Genomic DNA, 22,315 nt, shown 5'->3' with positions numbered 1-22,315 from the left:
CCTGTCCCCTCCTGATGGGAGGGGGACTGATGGAGCCATGGTCAGTCTCCACAGGCCAGTCTCCACCAACCAGCCCCCACCCCCAAGAGACAGATCTTAGAATGATTTGGCCAAGTTAACAGAACAGCTGAGTGAACTAAACTAAGTCCACGACATCTCCACGGGCCAAGTGGTTTACAGGACAGGGGTAGGGGTTGGGGGAACGTTGTCGAAACCCACTGTCGTGCGCATCCGAGCGTGAAGAAGGGCAGGTGTCGCACAAATATTAGAAAGCATGAATAACACGTATTTTATTACCCAGCTTCTTTTGAAACTAAACACTATTTGCCAAGTAGTCTCCCAGGAAGGGGAGAAACGAATCACTGTTTCCAAACTGTTGGGCCATTTTTGAAGTACATTTGACTTACAGAGCTGTATCAGCTTCAGGTGTACAAGAGAGAGGGTAGACCCTCGTGGACATTATCACGTGACTAACGCGGCACGGCGAGTTGCCGTCTGCCTTCACACGGGGTTGTTCCGAGGCTGGTGCCTGCACGCGGCTCGGTTGCTTTATGCCTGGAGGGCTGAGCCTCTGGTCTGTGACCCGCGCCACTCGTTGCCGCAGCTTCTCCCCTCGGGCGACCCCCTGCACCTTCTCTGAATCTGTGGGTCTGTTTCCATTTCTGTTTGCTTGCTGTGTTTTTAGATTCCACATATAAGTGAAATCATAGACTATTTGTCTTTCTCTGTCTAATACTTCACTTAGCATAACACCCTCCAGGTCCATCCACGTTGTCACAGGTGGTAAGCTCTGATTCTTTTCATGGTTGGTAATGTTCTACCGTGTTCGTGTGCGACAGCTTCTTTATCCTTCCACCTGTCAGTGGGCACTCAGGTCACTCCTTATCTTCACTCTTGTGAACAGCGCTACAGTGAGTATAAGAAAGCATGTGTCTTTTCAAGTTAGTGTTTTTGTTTTCCTCAGAAAAATACCCAGAAGTGAAGTTGCTGGATCCTAAGGTCATCCTGTTTTTAACATTTTGAGGGACCACCATAATTTTTTCCATAGTGGTTGCATCAATTTACATTCCCACCAACACACGCTCTTTACCATTTAAATTTAGGATAGCTTTATTTTTACAACATAAAAGTGTTTCTTTCATGTAATCTACAGTGGAAATAGTTCTTGATATACCTTATATCAGCCATGTCCAACTCTTGGACCCCAGAGACTATACAGTCCATGGGATTCTCCAGGCCAGAATACTGGAGTGGGTAGCCTTTCCCTTCTCCAGGGGACCTCCCCAACCCAGGGATCAAACCCAGGTCTCCTGCATTGCAGGTGGATTCTTTACCAGCAAAGCCACAAGGGAAGCCCAAGAATACTGAAATGGGTAGCCTACCCCTTCTCCAGTGGATCTTCCTGACCCAGGAATCAAACTGGGGTCTCCTGCATTGCAGGCGGATTCTTTACCAGCCGATGGGAGGGACTGCGTCACCCACTGAGGCGTGTGGGACCCCGGCAGAAGAAGGAGCGCCCCCAGAGGACCGCCAGGGAAGAGCCTGTCAGGGCAGCACTCCTCGGTGCCGCCCTCGGGTCTGGAGGGTGAGGGGCATCGGATCCAACCATGTTCCTCACTCATCCTTTGCTTGGATGAGGCTCTGGGTCCAGGGGTCGACGTCCATGCCTGAGGGTTCCATGCAGGGAGCCAGGGTTACTATGGAAACCTGAAGGCACTGACATCAGCCCTCACCATGTGCTTCAGAGGTTCCATAAGCAAGCGCTGCACCGCCTGGAGCAAGCCTCACCCCATCCCCGAAGGAGAGCCTCTGGGGCCCTCGAGGTGCACACAACAGGCATTTTCAGGGGCTCCCGGCCACACAGAGAAGTGATTGAAATGTTCAGCCTGCAGATGAATAAAACGTTAAATTGGAACAATTTCTGCCACTTAAACTTTTAAATCATACATTGTTAGAAAATTGGATGCAAAGTCATACTGTTAATAAAATAGTGAGACTAAAAATATGTTGTAACAAAATATATTATTCCTAAAATACGTGACCATTTCAAATGCTCAGTACTTTAAATACCTACCTCTTAACGTCCACTTTGCAGGACTTGGCAGAGAATGAAGACTAAGGTGCTGTCTGGGGGTCCAGGAGAACCACAGTGAACAACAGAAGAAGACTCAGATCTATGGACCGTTGCGATGCCAGCGTGCCATCTGGTAAAACCTGTATGTTTGTCTCCAGGCCTTCCGACTCAGCACAACGTTTACCAAGCTCGTGTTCAAAGTCTGAGTTAACTGTTAACACGAGGCTGTCATCCTGGACAGCAGGCATCCTCGCTGGGCGCACGGGGCTGTGGGCACCACAGGGAGCATCCACTGGCTGCACGGCCTCCTGCCCGGCAGGGCTCTGCTGGAGTCTCCATGGGGCTAAGGCCACTCACAGGCCAGGGCCGCCCGGGCCTTCTCAGGAAGACGTCATCCCAATGGTCCACGTGCCTGGGGCAGAAATCCCCTGTGACGGCTGGGGCACATCGCCTAGATGGCCTCACAGAAGAGGCTGCCAGAGGCTGAAGGTTGAGGCCATCCTGCTGGGTCTGGCAGGAGTGAGAACAGGAGAGGAGGCTGGGAAACTCCTGGATCCATCATCTCGGAATATTCCAAATGGCTGACTTTCAAAGGTGATAAACATTAGGTTCTATAATAAGGTCATAAAATACAGGAATTGAGCACGGAGCTCCTGGCCATCAGGGTCTGCACAGGAAGGAAGTTCACACCACATCTAGGACCCAGAGCATCTCCTGCACTTAGCTGGAGACTCTTGAAAACCTGACTTTCTTCAGCAATCAGGCACCAACCTCGGTGGTCCCGAAACAGTCACCCTCCCAACCTCGTGGATGAGGCTGCCCCAGGGCACAATGAGGTAGGGAGCAGCCCTGCCCTCTAGGACACCTGGTCAACCCTGGCCTGGGACATTCCCCTCACAAAAGCAGGTACAGAGCTGTGGCTCAAGCCCTCCCTCCCCAACTGGGTAGCTGCCCCTGGAAAGGGAAGGGGCAGGAAGCAGCTGCGGTCAGCATGGCATCACCCACAGCACCCAGCGGGATCCCAAGGACACAGCGAGGCATCAGGATTCCTGCTCTAACAGAAGCTCCAAGGTCAGAGGCCTGGGCTTCAGAAGCCGGCTCCTGAAGTTTGTTCATCCTCGGATTTTTATCAGCATCTCACAACTCTGCTAAGATGGGCTACAGGGATCAGTGTATATAAAACTCAGGTGCAACCAGAGCAGAAGGAAGCAAGGGTGCTTGCTGGACCTGGCCCCCTTTGCCTCCCTGCCCAAGTAGACAGATGGGGTCTCTGGTCCTGTCCCGTCTGCCTCTGTGAGAAGACTTGTGCACACACCCTTTGTCATGTGGCATGCGTGTGCTCCCCGAGCTGCACGATTCCAATGTGTTTTCTGCCCCATCAATGAGATTTCCATCAGCCAATCAAATGTTGTCAGATGTCCCAAGAACAGATGCATTAACACATGCGCATGTGGCTTTGTCTCTTATGCTCCATCACAGGGGAGGGGCAAGGCCAGGTGGCCATAGGACAAGGAGGGTGAGACACACGCGGTAAATTCATTGCACGAGTGTGAGAATAAGTGCCTCTTGTGAGCCAGAGTATCCGGGCAGCTTGTCACATGGTGTTGCTTCCTCAGCGCTGACTGATACACCTGCCTAATGCCGCCTGTAAACTGTGACTCAATCAGCTGACAGGCATCCGTGGAACTCCAGATGCTCCCTTGGTCCTGTGAGAGCATCTGAGATGATGGGGCACAATGCTCACTCTCAGAGCTTCCATCCCAACCTGGGAGGACCTGGGTGTGATGGGCCCACCTGGAGAGGCACTAACATTGAAGTCCGTGGCCTAGATCATAAGGCCAGCAAGGGTTTAGTCAAGTATAAGAGAGGCTTCACAAAGCATCCAAAGGCCACATCCTTAGGCAGGGCAGGCGGCTCCCAGGCAGCCTGGGTCTGCCAGGCAGTAACAGGCAGGAGGATGGGCCTTCGGTCACTGCTCCCCTCTCCCCATCAGGCCACCGAGGCCCCCAGACACTGGCTGCTCCCCCACTCTCACAAGCAGACGGCTTCCCACCATTCAGACCAGGGAGACTCCATCTCCCACCAGACAGGGACCACCAGCCCAAGACCCGCACCCTGTGGGGACAGGCAGCCCCACACCCAGAACTTTCTGCGTCCAGAGTGTCTAAGATGAGCGAGCAACAAGCAAGCACTCCAAGAATCTCATTGCCCCTGGGAGGTCAGGGCTCATTCTGTTTCCCCACCGCCCGTCCTGTTTGTTTGACAACAACAGCTCCTGAGAAGGGCTTTGTCCCAAAACCTTGAAAACCCTGCCATTGGTGGCTCCTCATTCTCCAAAACCTGACTGACTTCACTTAAGACTTTTAGGCTAAAAATCCGGAGGGAGAGAGAATGAAATCTAGATGCAGGAAGGCATGCACTGCACAAAGTGGACCCATTTATTCAGCCAAGGATAATTACCAGTCACTGTTCTACAAAACCTGACACGGATTGGCTCTTATTTCGCGAAATGGCTGGAAGATGGTGGACTAAGGTTTATGTTCAATCACAGTGAAGTGAATTCTGTTTTCCGCTGACATCCATGGAAGTCAGAGTGGCTTCTGATAGAGCCAGAGCCCACAGTAAACTTTACCCAGAAGACCGAAGCCCAGACTCTAACTCCTGATCCTGAAGGGGCAACAGTTTAGCCAGTTCAGCCAGTTGGCGGAGATCTTAGCACCATGTAATAGACATAAGCTTAAAAACCCTGCGTCACCGCCACAGACGTTAAGGACCCAGCAGAACAAGCTCCTGCCCACATCGCCCAAGCCTTCCGCTTAGCCAAGAGGCCTGTGTCCTCCCCAGGTCCGCATCCCTCTCCACCCCTGAAGAGCGGCTGAGCCCCCCGAGGGATGAAGGGCCAAGCCTCCAGGAGCCCCCGGTCCTGGCACGAACAAGCCGTCCTTTCCGGCTCGTTACCTGGTCTGTAGGTGGAACCAGCCACCTGCAGGTGACCGGCGAGCTGCTCTGTTTTCTCCCCAGATGCTCTCGGTGGCTGTGCGTTGGATTCCCTGGATGTTGCCCTGTTTATGGGCTTCCGGTCCGCCGACAGGCCCACTCCACGTCCCAATCCCTGGACCTGTGGATATGTCCCCTCTCAGGGCCAAAGGACGCTGAGGAAGTGACTAAGACCAGAGACCTGAGGTTGGGACTGTGTCCCAGACGGTCCAGAGGGTCTGACCTGTGACACGGACCCCAGCAGACAAGGAGCACTGTTTTCTCTGCCCTCTGAAAGGGGTCAGAGACGCTGGGTGGTGAGAAGGACTCTGCCCACCATCGCTGGTTTGAAGGGACAGAGGCTGGACAGCCAGGAAGCCACCTCAGTCCCATGACGGTGAGGAGCTGAGCTGTGCCCATGCTGGGGGAGCCTGCAGACAGAGGGGACTCGCCCCAGACCTCGGATCAGAGCCCACCCCTCCCTGTCACCCACGCAAGGCCCTGGCCAGAGGGCCTGACCACCCTTGACCTGTGACTCACAGGAAGAGCTCACAGATGTGGGCCTTGACCTACTGTCTGCAGGGCGCCTGTGAGTGGCCTCCAGAGACTGTGCAGGGACACTGGCACATTTGACCCAGAAAAGTGCTGCCCATGGCCGCCCAGCCCACGGCCACCCCAGCCCACGGCTGCCCAGCCCACGGCCCCCAGCCCACAGCCACCCCAGCCCACGGGGCCAAGAATCAGATGCCCTGTTGCCGCCACTCCCTGACCCTCCAGATCCACCCCTGGAACCAAAGTGACAAACAGGGAGTGATAGAAACAGCCAGCTTTCCAAAATGACAAGGCAAGCCAGAGAGAGTAGACAGAGATCTTTTTTCAAAAAAATGAGAGCGCAGTGGCACAAAAGTCCGAGACCTGAAGTGAACGTGTGTTAGAAAGAAAGAGAAAAGAAAGTGAAGTCACTCAGTCGTGTCCGACTCTTTGCGAACCTGCAGACTATATAGTCCATGGGATTCTCCAGGCCAGCATACTGGAGTAGGTTGCCATTTCCTTCTCCAGAGCATCTTCCGAACCCAGGGATCAAACCCAGGTCTCCTGCATTGCAGGCAAATGCTTTACCCTCTGAACCACCAGGGAAGCTTGTGTTAGAAATTCCCAAAAGGGGAGCCATGGGCCCCGAGACACCATCCAGTCTGCCTCCTTGAGCCACAAGCCCCCCAAGAACCCCCAAGTCTGCCACCTTTAGCCACATCCGGGTGACCTTTGGGGAGGACCGGGTGTGGTCTGGGATGAGGTCGGCTGGGGTCCCTCACAGAGCTCAGCATGGAGCAGACAGCACAGTCCACGCACCCACCCAGGAGGGAGCAGGCCGAGGGGGAGCGGGGCACTGACTGCTGCCCCCCAGGCCTGCAGTGAGGAGCCCCTTCCCTCCTGGTTCCTCCTGTCGCTCCAGACGACTGAGCAGCCCAGACCTCTCCTACCCCAGGCCTCCCTGCCCACCCTCCAGCATCTGCTCTCAGACACTCCCTACCGCTCGCCTCCTTCCTCTGCCCTGGGCTCAGCAGGCACTCCTGTCTGAGCAGTGAAGGGCCCTGACTCGGCTTCTCCAGGCCCAGCCTGGCAGCCCCCAACCATGCTGACCAAAACCCGGGCTGAAGCCCCCAGAGAGCAGCACAGAAGCAGGACAGGCCCTGGCCTGGTGTCAGGGGCAGGTTGGGCACAGGCTCACATGAAGAAGGGGTCAGGCGCCACACCCCGCGTGTCCACACAACCTGGAGTCCTCTGGACGCAGCCGCTCAGGCCTGGAGGAGGCTGGAGCTGGGGCCGCGGGAGGAGGGCCCGGGTCACACCAGGTTGGCTTCTGACTTAAGCTTCACGTGGCCGCTAGGGAAGCACTGGCCATGCAGCTCTGGGCTGGATGCCGCAAGGAGCCAGTGCTCGGGTCCAGCGCTGTGCAGATGACCACGGAGAGGCCACAGAGGGCTGGGGCACAGCCAGAAATGACGGGAAATCTCCACAGGACGGCTAGCTGCCCTCCAGGAGGGCACGTGATGCTAGGTGCCAGAGCAGCAGGCCTCCCTGCAGCCCCAGCCCCGCTTTGGTTTGTCGCCGTGATGGCAGGGTCGTCCTGATCGCGTCTTTGCTTTGCACTCACAAACTAGGCGTGAGCACTGCAGGACGACAGCAGGTGATGGGTCAGCTCAGTCACAGGTGCTCGTAATTCAGCCCCAGGTTCCGGGCAGGCGGCAAGCTTGTGAGGGGCCCAGATTCAGTGGCTGACTTACACCGGCACCACCAGCCTCTGTCTGTCCTCTGCTTCTCATATTTGCCGTGGGAAACGCAAGTTTTAACGATTGTGAGTCAAATTATCGAGGACTCTTGAAGAAAACAAGTTAACAGTTCTGTGGAAGACAGACTAAGAAACAGTTATGGTAGCATCAGACACCAAGGAGGGAAATCAGCAGCTCTCACCGAGGACACAGTGAAGGCAGACGGTGTCCATCGCCGCCCCAAAGAGCATTTCTCCTCCTCGAACGCTCTGATGCCACGAGGCCAGACCTTTGAGCAGAGTCCATGTCCCTCCAGAAACAGAAAGCTACCTTCATCTCGGAAACTCCTGGAAGTCTCTTCTCTTCCAAACCCTTCTGTCACCCTGGGCTCACCCCACCGTGCGCCTGCCCTGAAGCTTCACAGGTTCCAGGTGGCGCTGCTGGTAAAGAACCCACCTGCAAATGCAAGAGACATAAGAGATGCAGGCTTGAGCCCTGGGTCAGGAAGACCCCTGGAGGAGGGCATGCAGCCACTGCAGTGTCCTTGCCTGGAGAACCCCATGGACGGAGGAGTCTGGCGGGCTACAGTCCACGGAGTCACACAGAGCCAGACACCACTGAGCGACTTAGCACGCACGTGTTTGTACCTGAGACATTCCCACCATGGGATGGAAACACGTAGTACAGCCCTCAGGGGAAGATGGAATTTTTGCATCTCTGATATCCGCCCACAAGTAATGAGTAATACCAGCCCAACGTCAACCAAAATAGCTTTCCAGAATTGTGATTCATGACTCCTTCCTCTTTGATAAGAGTTTTCAGGATGTAGTCCGTGTTTATGCTAGGTTGACGTGGCATGACATGTTAACATGCTACCATGACATGCTAACTTCCTGTCAACAGGAGGGTCTGACTGTTTAAGGGCCACGTCCGGGAGCACGTGGTCTGTCTCTGCCCCTGGCTGCAGGGGGACAAGACCAGCACAAGACAGGAAACCAGCCCATGTGCATCTGACGGGCGCCCAGGCCCTGCGACCAAGTTCACGTCACCCAGAAAACCTTGGGGAACAACCGAGAAAAAGCAAGCACCCCTGCTTCAGCTAGGGCACCCAGGCGGGGAGCAGGCTGGGACCGTGGGGAACAGCGTGTCAGCCCGCACACGCGACAAGCTGATGCATCCGATTCACAAGTCAGGGAGATCCGTTGCTCACACAGAGCAAGCAACCCCGCAGGGTTTCACTGGCCATTCAGCTTTGGCATCTTTACCCACGATGCGGTTATGAAATATCACCTCTCTGTTCCTGAAGAAGGGGCTGCAGCCGCGACCCCCATCGTGGACAGCTCTCCGCGTGCTCCAAAGCCGAGGCGCTGACCTGTTCTCCTGTGTCAGTCATCTTCAGAATCTAGCTGTGTCTGTGGCCTTTGAGAAGAAGGGCTTGTTCGACCTCGTGCTGATGTTTTGCTGTTTCTGTTTCTATGCAAGGAAACATTTATCTGCCAAGAGCACGTGCTTGGGACACGTGAACTGATAAGGAAACACAATCCCAGCCTGCAGCGTTTGTGCTTGCACACCTGATTCCATCCAGGAGCTTGTGTAAGAACAAAGCCGTGATGCTCTGTAAGTAAAACACCACTAATTTCCACATTAAGAAGGTGAAACTGTTGTTTAACTTCACAGACTAAGCACTCTATACACTGCCGGCTTATTTTTTCTCATTATAAATTTTAAAAGACATTCAAAAAGTGAATAGGAACTTCCATGTTTAGCTAAGATGCCTTAACAAGAGTGAGACTTAGTCTCTCACTACAGACAATCATAAAACCAAACAAACTATGAGGGGAAGTGCTTCCCAGCGCTGAGCGGCCCTAGGCACAGGTGTGCGACCCCTCGGAAAGGAGACAAGCCCACAAAGCCCCTGAGCCTCACAGCGCAGAGGCTTCCCCACAGAACCCACGAGGAGGCGGAGATCGGGGCGCACCACAGACAGACGTGGCCCGAGGTTCTGGGAAAGAAGCCAGATGTTTACAGCATAGAGAGAAAACCGCTGCCAGTCTGCCCATCGACAATAAGATGAGGACTTCCCTGGAGGTCCAGCAGTTAAGAATTCATCTGCCAGGGCGGGGACACAGGGCTTCATCCTTGGTCCTGGAAGATCCACAGAGCAGTGAAGCCCGTGCACCGCAGCTACTGAGCCTGGGCTCTCGAGCCTGGGGGCACAGCTACCGCAGCCCACACGCCTGAGGGCCGTGTTCTGAAACAAGAGAGGCCACCGCAACAAGAAGCCCACCTCGAACGCAGAGTGCAGCCAAGACGACAGAAATAGTTTTTAATGTTTTTTAACTCAAATGAAATAGTAACTTCTCAGGCCAAAAAAAATCATCACCAGCAGATTCTCATTACAAAACAAAAAGGTGAAAGATGCTCTTCCAGAAAAAAGAAAGTACACCAGATGGAGATTTGGAACTCATCCTAAAAAAATGAGAGTCGTGTAACAGCTAGTCAGGGAAAGCTAACCCCTTGCTCACAGCCGAGTGAAGGACAAAGTGGCGCTTGAACTCAGTGCAAGAAGAGCAAGAGGTTTTGGAGAAATGCCAATGAGAAGCCTGGCCGGCCGCTGAAGCAAAATCAGACCAGGGCCACCCTCAGACCGCAGAGTAAAGCAGCCAGAGTGCCCGTGGCATGAGTGTCCAGACAAAGCCATAAGGTCCCAGAAGAAAAGGCAAGGAGCCGTGGTTGCTCCTGGGAGGAGAAGGGCTCCTCCAGCTGTGGTCAGACTCAGTGGGCACTCAGGGAAAGGCAGAAGCACCCGACCACGTGAAACCGGCCAAGCCTGACGACAAACCATCGGCAACAGAGAGACTGGGGGGCGCACTGGGGAGACAAGCCACAGAGACCACAGGAGACCCTCTCCAGCCGGGCCGGCCCCGGGCCAAGAAGGGCGTGGGCAGGTCCGGACGGGCGCAGGGGACAGCAGCCTCCTGGGAACCACCGCCCTGGGAGGGAGGTTCAGACTGATGATATGGACACCTGGACCCTTCATTTATCTTTGGATGTCATCACTGGAGAGTCGCCTGCACAGTTGGGGCACAGGGGTCCCAGCCCGAGGCTACCAGAAGCTCCCAGCATGCGGGACCACGTTTCCTGGGGCAATCCCAGGATCTTCCTGCTGTAGGATCGGCTCACTCCAGGCTGGCCTCCCGCCAGGCGCATATTACGCTGTGATCCCTCATATGTGTGTCAGTCTACAGCAGCTTTTTAAAAAGCACCAGCACTGCTGCTGGGCTGGTGATGAGACATCTTCCCAACTTCCTGTGGATTTTTATGTGCTTCACAGTTTCCTGCAGCAACCAATAGAAAAGAAAAAATTTATATACGCTTGGAAATTCCAGACTGCCTTTGACCTTGGTTTTCTTAATTCTTTTACTTTTTGTTTCTGTAGCTTCACTTTGTTCATCCTAGACTGTCGTGTGTTTTCATTCATGACTAATAAGGTGGAAAAGCCAAGGGCGCGTTCTGAGGACAGGAGTGTGTGTAAAAGGCAGCCTTCCGCTGCTGTTTATGACACTGGTGGAGGCTTTCTTGAAAGGACCACCTCCAGCCACACAGAGGCCCCTTCCTCACCGAGAGGCACCGCCCTTGAGGGCTGGGCTTTGAACAGAGATGAACATAGCCTCGGTACTCGTGGAGGCTCAGCTGCAAGTCCACCGCATGGACGGGACTGGTCCCAGGGCAGGGGCCGGCCTGGGCACTAACTCGCCAGAACTGCATAGAAATGCAGTGGTGAGACTGAGTAGACACAAACCTGAGCAAAGTCCAGGAGACAGTGAAGGACAGAGGAGCCTGAGTGTGTGCTGCGGTCGTGGGGCCACAGAGTCCGACACGACTTAGTGACGGAACAGCAGCAGAGCCGCCTCCCAGGCTCGAGCCTGCTGTGAGGCGCTGAGACTCGCCGCACTGCGCATTTCCTTTTACCTGCGATGCTGCTTTGAATACCTTCTTTAGTTCTTTTTGATGGGGGCAGGGTATGAACACAAGTGCTTAATTTTAATGCAGTGCATTTGTCAATACTTTCCATAGTGGTCTGTACTCCCTAGAGTAAAAATACAAGTCGCCTTGGAAAATTAAAAGGAAAAAAAAAAAAGAAGTGCAAGGGTGAGGCGAGAAGCTGCAGCCTCCTCCAGGAGGAGGTGTTTTCCACTCTAATCGTATTTTCCACCTCATCTGTGCAGTACTCCGTGCTGGCACTGGCCCTCGGCAGGGGGTCTAATTTCCCCCAAAATCAGCACATTTGTCTGTTATCTTTGGCCAAACTGCTGAGGTGATTTTGTTTTTAAGAAGTTTTCAATGTGCTCTTTGAGGGGAATTACCCATAGTAAGCGTGTTAGATCAATCATCCATTCTATCACCCAGCACTTAACCGAGAAAGACAGTCACTTATGACCAAAAAGGGCATGTAAATAATCATAATTGCTAGATAGAGAGATGGATGGATCCACAAATGGGATGATGGATGGATGGATGGAAGGAAGGATGGATGGATGGAAGGAAGGAAGGATGGATGGATGGATGGATGGAGAGATGGATGGAGAGACAGATGGATGGAAGGAAGGATGGAAGGAAGGATGGAAGGATGGATGGGTGGAGAGACAGATGGAAGGACGGGTAGATGAGGGCAGCACCCATGGGAGGGGCCTGGGGGCAGCACCTGAGGGAGAGGAGGATTCTGAAGGTGGCCTTCGTGCTGACAACAAGCTACCATCATGTGAGGAAGGTAAATCAGGCCAAGGACACGCAGGTCCTTCAGGACAGAGTGACTGCAGAGAACCCTCACGTCTGTCTGTGGCAGCAGGAGAGCCTTCCTGCAGCGGCAGCTGAGTCCAGTTTCCATCGTGCCCTTCAGAGACACCGCAGTCCCCCAGGGCCCCCTCTTCACAGCAAGTTTGGGAGAATGGAGCCAAGACAGTGATACAGAAGGATGTGAGCTCACTGCCTCCGTGAAAGCAGCAAAATCACAACTACCTGCTGAGCAGCCATTGACAAAAATCACTGAAACCCACCAGAAAAGATACCCCACAGCCACAGACAAAGAAGCCACAAGAAGGCAGGAAGTTCGCAGTTGGGGTAAAATCAACAGGCTCTGCCTTGGTTATTCCACTGCAAGTGCAGCGACTTGTGTGACTTTTTCAAACAACCAGCATTTGTGATCATTGATTTTTTTAATTCTTTGTCTATCTCTGATTTTACCGTTTACTTGTTTTCTAAATATAATCAATATATTGGCTTTATTATTTTCTTCCTTCTACTCAGTTCAAGATAAATGTACTCAATTTTTCCAGCCTCTTCTGGTTGAAGTTGCGTCATTGATTCTGATTTTTCTCTTTTCAAACATAAAAATGTGGTACAGAAATTTCCCTCTAAAACTACTTTAACTTCATCCTGTACTTGTTGAAATGTTGCATTTCATTTCTATTCACTTCACTTTGTTTTCCAATTTTCCTGTGATTTCTCGTTTGATCCAGTGGATTATTCAGAAAGTCAGACACCCACGAAGATGTGACAATGACTGAGATTTTTTCTTTCTTTTGAAAATGGAAGCATGGACTGCAGCTGTTCAGACCATGCCACCCACAGGAGACCCACGGGTGGGATCCCAGGGGGCTGAGTGGGGCTGCTGGGGGCAGTCAAAGCCCCTGGGGGGCCTGTAATCAGAGTCCAAGGCTGTTAGAGAGCCTCCCTCCCAGGACGGCCACCCCACTCGTCCCAGGGCTGAGGTGGACCACGTGGAGCTGGGGTTAAACTGTCTGCACGACACCTGCCACCACAGCCCCCAGCCCCGCCTGGGTGCTGCTGCCCCAGGAGGACCTGGAAGGACTGCCTGTGCTGTCTCACACACACGTGTACACAGGCGAGGACCAGGACACAGCGTCCGTGTTGTCTCACACACACGTGTACACAGGCGAGGACCGGGACGGACTGCCCATGCTGTCTCACACACACACATACACATTGCCGAGGACCTGGAGGGACGGCCCGTGCTGTCTCACACACACATGTACACAGGCGAGGACCGGGAGGGACCGCCCATGCTGTCTCACACACACATGTACACAGGTGAGGACTGGGACGGACCAGCTGTGTTGTCTCACACACACGTGTACACAGACGAGGACTGGGAGGAGCCAGCTGTGTTGTCTCACACACACATGTACACAGGCGAGGACCGGGATGGACCGCCCGTGCTGTCTCACACACACATGTACACATTGCCGAGGACCTGGAGGGACGGCCCGTGCTGTCTCACACACACCTGTACACAGGCGAGGACTGGGAGGGACCGCCTGTGTTGTCTCACACACATGTACACATGGGGGTGGGTGTCGTGCTGTGTGTGATGAAATGCTTCACTCTCACTTGAGGCTCGGATACCGCGATACCTGGTTTCCCCCAAGTCGTCATTTCCTGCTTCTAAACAAGTTGAAAATTTTCAGCAAAACTGCTCTCTCAACTCTGCTTTCCTTCCGACTACCGGCCCCATCCATACACCATGAAGAGGGAGCCGCCAGCCTCCCGTCGGAGCGGGGAGTGCACCTCCCCATCCCTGGGTGCACATTCGGGGTCTGAACAGTCTGAGGGCAGCAACACCAGACCCCGGGTGCAGGTGACAGGAACGAGGCTGAAGGACGCAGGGGGCATGCTCACATCACGTGCACGCGCACACACGCAGCTCCCAGAGCCCACACCAGCACCAGTCCATACCTCCCAGGCCCCCCGCCTCCCAGCCCAGTGAGCCGGCCACACGGGTGATATGGGCCCTGAGGGTCCAGACGGGCTCTCCTCTTCTCAGGCTCCCAGGGGCCGGACCAGGTCAGCCCTCAAGGGCTGCCCCCTCAGCAAGCGGCTGCAGCTCTGTGCCCCAGCACCTGGCCGTCTGGGCCGTCAGCCCGTGGAGACGCCTGTGGGGCGAGGGAAGGACCTAGGTGCACTTTAGCAATTTCCCATTGTTTTCCCTCATTTGGATTTTTGCTCTGAGTCTAATAGTAGCATAAACACAAGCACACTCACGCACAGACACACACACACACAGTTCAATCAAGAGCCAGGGGATCTAATCCACCAAGGCACCTGCCTCAGCCTTGCTCTGGTGCCCTGAAGGCAGAGCCTGGAGGAGCCACTGGGCTGGGGGCCCCTCGGGCTTCTTGATTGCCTTGACTTCATGATCTGACACAATAACTTGAGACCAAGGGAGCCCCCCACCTTCTAGACCAGGAACGTGGCCAGGGGGCTGAGAACCCCTCCAGAGAGCGTCCCTCGGCCTCTGAGTCTGATGTGGGGCTGTTTTTCTCATCCCACTGGAGAGTCTGTAGCCACCTTGGGGCCGAGGGCCACAGGCCTGGTTCTCATTTCAGGCCCAGAGCCCCTGCAGGAACCAGATCCTCTCCAGAGAAATATACATCCAGTTTGGAGATCCAGACACTGCACACGCAGCACTCGGGGAACAAGCTCGTGTCCCTGAGGAGCCAAGTGGGAAGTCTGCAGATTCTGGGTGCGGGGGCTGGGCAGCAGGCAAGACTCTCACGGGAGGCCCTGGAGGAGTCACCTCTCCTTGGAGACAAGCTGGGAATCTCATTAACCAAAATAGCTTCTGACGTCACAAGAAAACTTACAGCATTCCAGGGACAAGTAACATGTTACTCCTTCAGTTCATGGTGTTCTTTTGAGCAGAAAAGCAATAAAAACCTAAAATAAACAGCATTTTGTTAATGTCTATGGCGTTCCCTCTCTGCTCACATAAAACAGTTGTCAGCACAAACTCTAAAAATAACATGAATGCATTTTTTGAAGTGGTTTCAGCACTCGCTTGGGAATGTTTCCATGAGCCGTGTTTTCCTCCAAACGTCCCTCGGTGTGGGTGGCTTTCTGCAGCATGACTTCAAGATGAATTTCTCTGCCTCACTCTGAGCTTCAACCAAAATATTTGCTTCTGCCATTAAACCAGGCACTGGGTGAGAAAAAGCTAGCTAATCACAGCGTCTCACACGGCGGCCAGGGTCCTACCCCGTGCCCAGGCGCAGACCTGGGGCTGACCATCCGCTTGGCGGGGTGGAGGCTGAATGTCCCACAGTGGCCGGTACCATCCACCTGCTGGAGTCGGAGGCTGTGGGATGCGCCCACTGCAAACCCACTCTGGAGTCAGCAGCTCCTCAGACTGGGCAGCCTGTGCCACCCTGTCCCCCACCAGGGGCAAATGTGGCTGTCCTGAGTCACAGAGTGGCCTGCGCGTGACTCCAGACATTCCCAGATGAAGCCAGCTGGCCTGGTCAAGGCACGGCCCTCATGGGGGACCCGCCAGAGGAGAGGCTGCCAGGGCCCCAGGCTGAGAGCCTAACGCAGCTGCTGCTATCACGGGGCCACCATGCTCCCAAGGGGGACACCTGGTCACCCCTGCTGCCAGGGGCCCACATGCTCCTGAGGGGGACGCCTGGTCACTCCTGCTGCCGGGGGGGTCCACGTGCTCCCGAGGGGGACGCCTGGTCACCATTGCTGCCGGAGGGGCCACCATGCTCCAGAGAGGGACGCCTGGTCACCACTGCTTCCGCGGGCCCACCGTGCTCCAGAGAGGGACGCCTGGTCACCACTGCTTCCACGGGCCACTGTGCTCCTAAGAGGGACGCCTGGTCACCACTGCTTCCGCAGGCCACTGTGCTCCTGAGAGGGACGCCTGGTCACCACTGCTGCCGGGGGGGTCCACGTGCTCCCGAGGGGGGCGCCTGGTCACCACTGCTTCCGCGGGCCACCGTGCTCCAGAGAGGGAGGCCTGGTCACCACTGCTTCCGCGGGCCACTGTGCTCCCGAGGGGGATGCCTGGTCACCACTGCTTCCACGGGCCACTGTGCTCCCGAGGGGGATGCCTGGTCACCACTGCTTCCACGGGCCACTGTGCTCCTGAGTAGGATGTCTGGTCCACTGCCAATGGGCCCCCACCTCCAAAGCCTGGGGTTTTCTGAGAAACCTCCATTCTGGACATCAAAGCCCAGGGACCCGGGGCCTCACTCGGCTCAGGGTCCAGGAGAGGTGGGCCTAGACGGTCTCTGAGGGCTCCCAGCACACTCCGCCATGGCCGCAGGGCATCCGGAAGGGTCAGGGGCCCCCCAGACCCTCTCCCTGGCCCCAGTGCTCTGGCCCCAACATGGAGGCCATGGTGTTGGCCCAGGAGCAGCTGAGAGGAGACAACAGACCACTCCCGCCCACCTGCCCTGCTGAACTGAGTGGGAAACATCAGACCAGGGTGCGCAGGGAGGCCGAGTAGGGCCGGCGCTAACCTGACCCCTGGCCCAGAAGTGCAGGTCCTAGCCAGGCGCCCAGAGCCAGGAGTGTGGCGACAGCCCACCCGGGCCTGCAGGCAGCCCTGTCCCCAGAGCCCACCACACACACAGGCTGGGACTCCGGGACCTGCCACCCAGGGCCAGAAGTGTCGTGACAGCCCACCCGGGCCTGCAGGCAGCCCTGTCCCCAGAGCCCACCACACACACAGGCTGGGACTCCGGGACCTGCCACCCAGGGCCAGAAGTGTCGTGACAGCCCACCTGGGCCTGCGGGCAGCCCCGTCCCCAGAGTCCACCATGCACCATTTCTGTAAGGATGCAGTTTCCTCCCCTACCCAGGGTCACGGCGCAAAGCCAGGGTGTGGGGGGCGGGGGCCAGAGCCCCCTCCCAACCAGCCCTCAGTGGGAGATCTGACACTGCCTGAGAAATGGGAACTGAGATCAGAGAGCCACTTCCCGGGAGAAGGCCAGGCCAAGGGGTGGGGGGATGTGGTCCGGGGGGGGCCGCAGGGGTGGAAGGTTGCAGGGCCAGGGGTCTGGGGGGGCCCAGCGGGGCCGGGAGCGCAAGGTGAGCTTCTGAAGGAAAACTTGACTCCCAGGAAGCACCACAGATGGCACACCTGCTACGCAGGTTGAAAAGCGAGGTGGGCGGCTGGGAGAGGGTGATGGGGCCCCTCACACCTTGCAGACACGGGGTCTCCACTGTCACCCCAGCACGGGGCCTCAGTGCAGGCAGCAGATCGGAGCCGAGACTGTGAGGCCAGCGACAAGAGGTCACTGAACGCCTGCTGTCTGTCCACACGCAGTCATGGCACCCATGGCAGGGTGGCATGGATGGGCACTGCATGGTACAAGATTGGCATCTTGGGAGCCAGGGCCTGGCCTAGCTGCCATCCCAGCAGAAACAGGGTGTGCCCAGCCCACAGCCACCCCGTGGTCTGTGACCAGACAGTAGGCGGGAACAGCTGGGCCCGGGTCCCTTCCCCGAGCCCACAAGAGTGCCATGCTTTCCCCTACTGCATACCTGGGCTGGAAGCAAGTCCAGGTGCCCAGTAGAGGAGCACACGGCAGCCCACTCCAGTGTTCTTGCCTGAGAATCTCGTGGACAGAGGAGCCTGGCGGGCTACAGTCCAAAGGGTGGCAAAGAGTCAGACACGACTGAGCAACTAAACACACACACACACACACACCAGATGCCCGTGGCCTCCAGGCAACCAGGTCTTAGCTCCCACAGTGCTCCCTAGAGGGGCAGGATGTGGGGGAGGACTCACCCGGGGCACCTGGGCTGCTCCCGCCTGACACTCCGCTCACAGAAGGGACCCCTTTTCCAGTCCCCTCGCCCTCCTGCCGGGGCTCATCAGCTTCTGCTGGAAGTCAGAACCTGGACAGAAGCTAAGTGTGTTCACTTGTGTGCGTGCACATGCCAAGTCACTCAGTCACGTCCAGCTCTTGGCGACTCCATGGACTGCAGCACGCCAGGCTCCCCTGTCTGATCCCCATGTCCTAGACTTTACTCAAAAGCGTGTCCATTGAGTTGGTGATGCCATCCAACCAGCTCATCCTCCGTCGTCCCCTTCTCCTCCTGCCTTCAATCTTTCCCAGCATCAGATGCACTTGTACTTTTGCTTAAACACAAACAAAAGCAAAAATATCCCAGCTCACCTCAGCCGCAGGGAAGCCAGTTTGCACATGAGGAGAATCTACATGGCCCCAAACCCAGGTCAGTACACTAGAATATTCCAAGGACCAGGTCTGAGATAAACCAACTCTCAGCTGAGAGCTGAGCAAGCAGGGGAGGCACTGGGTCTGAATCACAGCCTGCGGTGGGGTGGCGGGGTGCTGCCCTGCTCTCGCCTCACACTCACATGAAATCACACGGTCACAACCACACACTCAGTCTACAGGAAATGAAATCAACCCACCAAGCCATCAAGGAGGGTTACACGTGAGCAAGACACCTCGTCCATGTTTGTGTCGTTCAAGGATTTTGCCCGTTTCGTCCAAGCTGTAGAATCTCCGTTGATCGTAACATTTCTTTCCTATCTGTAGCGTCTGTAGTGATGTCTGTCTCTCTGATACTCTTTCCTCTTTCCTCTCTTTCAGTTAAGTTCGGTTCAGTCGCCCAGTCATGTCCGACTCTTTGCAACCCCATGGACTGCATCCCTGTCCATCACCAACTCTCAGAGTTCACTCAAACTCATGTCCATTGAGTCAGTGATGCCATCCAACCATTTCATCCTCGGTCGTCCCCTTCTCCTCCCGCCTTCAATCTTTCCCAGCATCAGGGTCTTTTCAAATGCGCCAGCTCTTTGTATCAGGAGGCCAAAGTATCAGAGCTTCAGCTTCAGCATCAGTCCTTCTAATGAATATTCAGGACTGATTTCCTTTAGGATGGACTGGTTGGATCTCCTTGCAGTCCAAGGGACTCTGAAGAGTCTTCTCCAACACCACAGTTCAAAGGCATCAATTCTTCGGTGCTCAGCTTTCTTTATGGACCAACTCTCACATCCATACCCTGACTACTGGAAAAGCCATAGCCTTGACTAGATGGACCTTTGTTGACAAAGTATTTATCAACTGCATTGATCTCAAAGAACCTGATTTTCATTAATTTTTCTCTATTGTTTTCTATTTTCTACTTCATTGATTTTCCCTATAGGTCTTTGTTATTCCTTTTTTCTGCTTACTTTGTATTTAATATGCCTTTTCCTTTTTCTAAGGTGGAAGCCAAGGTCATTGATTTGAGAGTTTCCTTAGTTCCAAACTGGTGTTTAGTGCTGTAAATCCCACTAAGTACTGCATTAGTGGCATTCCACAGACTTTGATGTGTTGATTTCCAATTTTGTTTAGCTCGGAATACTTTCTAATTTTCCTTATGATTTTTCCTTGGACTCACGTGTTGTTATAAATGTGTTATTGGTCTCCAAGTAATTTTGGAATTTTTCCAATAAGTTTGTGATATTGATTTCTAATTTAGTTCCATCGTGGTCATGGAACATACTTTGTGTGATTTGATCTTTTTTCTACTTATTTAGACTTGTTTTATGAATCAAGAGAGAATCTGTCTTTGTAAATGTCACATGTGCACTTGGAAATGAGTTTTCTGCTGTTGATAGGTGAGTATTCAGTGACTGTCATGGTCTCTACTGGGGAGTCTGATGTCAACAGAGCAAGTCCAGGTTTTGTTTGGTTAGTGTCAGCCCAGTGTATCTTTCCCCATGTTTTACTTTTCACCAGCTCATGTCTTCATTTATAGTTTCTCATAAGCTGCTGATTCTTTATCCAATATGATCCTGGCCAGTGACAGTGGGAAACATGCTCAGGCCAGGTGAGTCTCAGGCAAGGCGAGTCTCAGAGTCGTTTGCACTCATCCTTCTGACACTTCTTTCCTCACCTGCACATGTCAGTCAACATTCCACTAGAGACTCCAGAGGAACCTCTGCAGGTGTCTGAGCATCTCGGCTCCCCCAGGTGAGTGTTAGTACCCCCTCCTCCAGGGCCTGCAGTCTCTTGGGGGGCAAAGAGAAGAGCTGTGCCAACTGTAGGTCTCACCTCGTTTTTCTCCATCTCCCAGAGGCCACTGCCTCTCACTACTTGGTGCCCAGTGTATAAAACTAGTTTCACACTTTTCCCTTATTTGTGGTTGTTTTCAGTGTGAGAGTGAACTGGTTGCTTTTACTCCATCTTGGAAGGACGTGCAAGGCCTAAAATCCCTTCACTCTTTCCCTGAGTCAGGACGCAGCCAACACAGGCAGCAGTCTGGGGGGTCTTCATGCACTTGAAGGGCTCATGGGACATGCTGGCCAATTCAGGTGGTCAGGACGGCCGGGCCAGGCATCGGCTGGCGCTAATGGCTGTGCTTGCCCATGACTGGACACCAGCCGGTCAGCTCCCAGGGCTGCCTGTGTCTCCCCCCAAGGAAAAACAATGGTGAGCGTGAACCCCACTTACACAAGAGAGTGGAGGGCAGTGTCAGCCTCTGACTTTTTCATGTTCCTTTAAAGTAAAACCAGGCACTGAGGCTCATCAGCCAGTGGCACCCCAAGCAGGGACTGACCCCACCGCCCTCCCAGGGGGACACAGGGCAGACAGACCCCAGACCCAGCCTCCTGCTGGTCCTCTCCAGCCCCCAAGAGGCAGCAGAGGGTCCAAGTCCCCTCAGATCAGAAGACGCTGCAACGGTAAAGGACACTGGTCTCCCCTGAGGAACAGGGCCAGCCCTTCTGGTCCAAAGGAGACAACTGTCTTGAGCCTGGCCCCGCACTTGAATCTGTGCTCCTGTAACTGACCTGTCAGCCCCTCCCCACCACTAAAGGCTGTACCAACCTTAGACAGGTGCACATTCATGGTCAGCTTGCTGGGCACCCAAGGACAGGCACGAGCTGCCCAGTGATAAAAGAGGGGAGCTGACAGGTGGCAACCATTCGCAGTAGTGGCCAGGCTGTGAAGGACTTAGCGGTGAACAGGCTGTGTGCTCATAAGAAGCAGAGGGGTCTGGGCCAGGGTGGGACCAGGAGGCCGGCCGGGCACTCAGAGCGGGGACATCACACCCAGGGATGCCCCTCGCATGGGGCCATGGGCCCTGCCTTTCCCAGATTGAAAGGGTGGCGCCCGATCAGAACAGGACACAATGATTGTTAACTATGAGCCCTGAGTTCAGCATAAGAGCCAACAGCCAGACCCACATGGGTTCAGAACCAAAACCCAGCCACCTTCCCATCTTCCCGTCCCTCTAAATGAGGCAACCCATGTGTTCATTTACTCTACTGTTTAAATCATCAGGTGGATGGAAGACGGCAACCAACATCTCAACAATTTACCCCAAAGGTCCCGATTCTCTCCTCTCAGCTGCTTGGTTTCAGCCTTACTTCCTGCCATGGCTGCACCAAGACCCCAGCTCTCCTCCCCTGGTGGTGTCTGCTGGGGTCTCTCCTGAGGCGTCTGGTCCCAAAACATCTTCATCCCCACAAGACCAAGTCCATCTGAAGGACTCTGCCAAAAACTAAAATAGCCGGGAGGCAAGAGGAGAGTTGAGAACACACACTGGCAGGGCAACAACGAGGGGCGGAAGACTGAAATCACCCAAACACCCAACAATGCCAGGTGAATTCTGAAGCGGGAGCCCGTCAAACACCACGTGGGTCTTGGCGTGTGTAAGAGCTTGGAGCGGCAAGGGAGGACGTGCCCTGTCACGTGAGGACACAAGGGGCAAAGTGATAGATTTTTCCTCCTCAGCCAGACAGAATGAAGAAGAGAGACGGGGGAGAGAGACCAGGGGGGAGGAGGAAACACGGGTCACCTGCCAAGGTCACACTTCACGGTGTCTTCCAAGACATTTGCAGCATATTCCAAAGTGTGGGATTTTGTTCTAGAATTCCCACTTCTTAGGTAGTTTTTATCTCAGGAAAGTAACACGCATGCCTGTTAAGCAATTTTGTGACCAAAAGTTTACGATGAAAATGGACTCACCCTCCTCCATCTCTGAGGTCCACACCCAGAGGTGTCTGCCATCCACAGGGTCGTCCCGGGCCAGGAAGGACGCAGCTGGCTGTGTGCCTGGGAGAGCGCTGCTATCGCCTGGGGCTCACCCAGCGAAGCCTGTGACATGGGAGGCCGCCCCCCACCCCTACTCCTCCTCCGAGTCGACACGCACGAGTCTCCTTTTCTCTCAT

At 54.7% G+C, this 22,315-nt stretch overlaps 1 long non-coding RNA gene across 1 annotated transcript; it reads right to left on the bottom strand.

The window, feature by feature from the left end:
* Positions 1 to 332: 332 nt before the first annotated feature.
* LOC138987278 (uncharacterized) lies at positions 333 to 22,315 on the bottom strand. The gene is made up of 3 exons (XR_011463786.1): positions 22,113 to 22,315; positions 2,075 to 7,776; positions 333 to 1,886 (listed from the first exon to the last, which is right to left on the bottom strand). It is a non-coding gene; the product is annotated as an uncharacterized lncRNA (long non-coding RNA).

The sequence above is a fragment of the Bos mutus genome, chromosome 3 (assembly GCF_027580195.1).
Source record: "Bos mutus isolate GX-2022 chromosome 3, NWIPB_WYAK_1.1, whole genome shotgun sequence".
Lineage (NCBI taxonomy): Eukaryota > Metazoa > Chordata > Mammalia > Artiodactyla > Bovidae > Bos > Bos mutus.
This window is presented reverse-complemented; position numbering and strand designations above follow the sequence as displayed.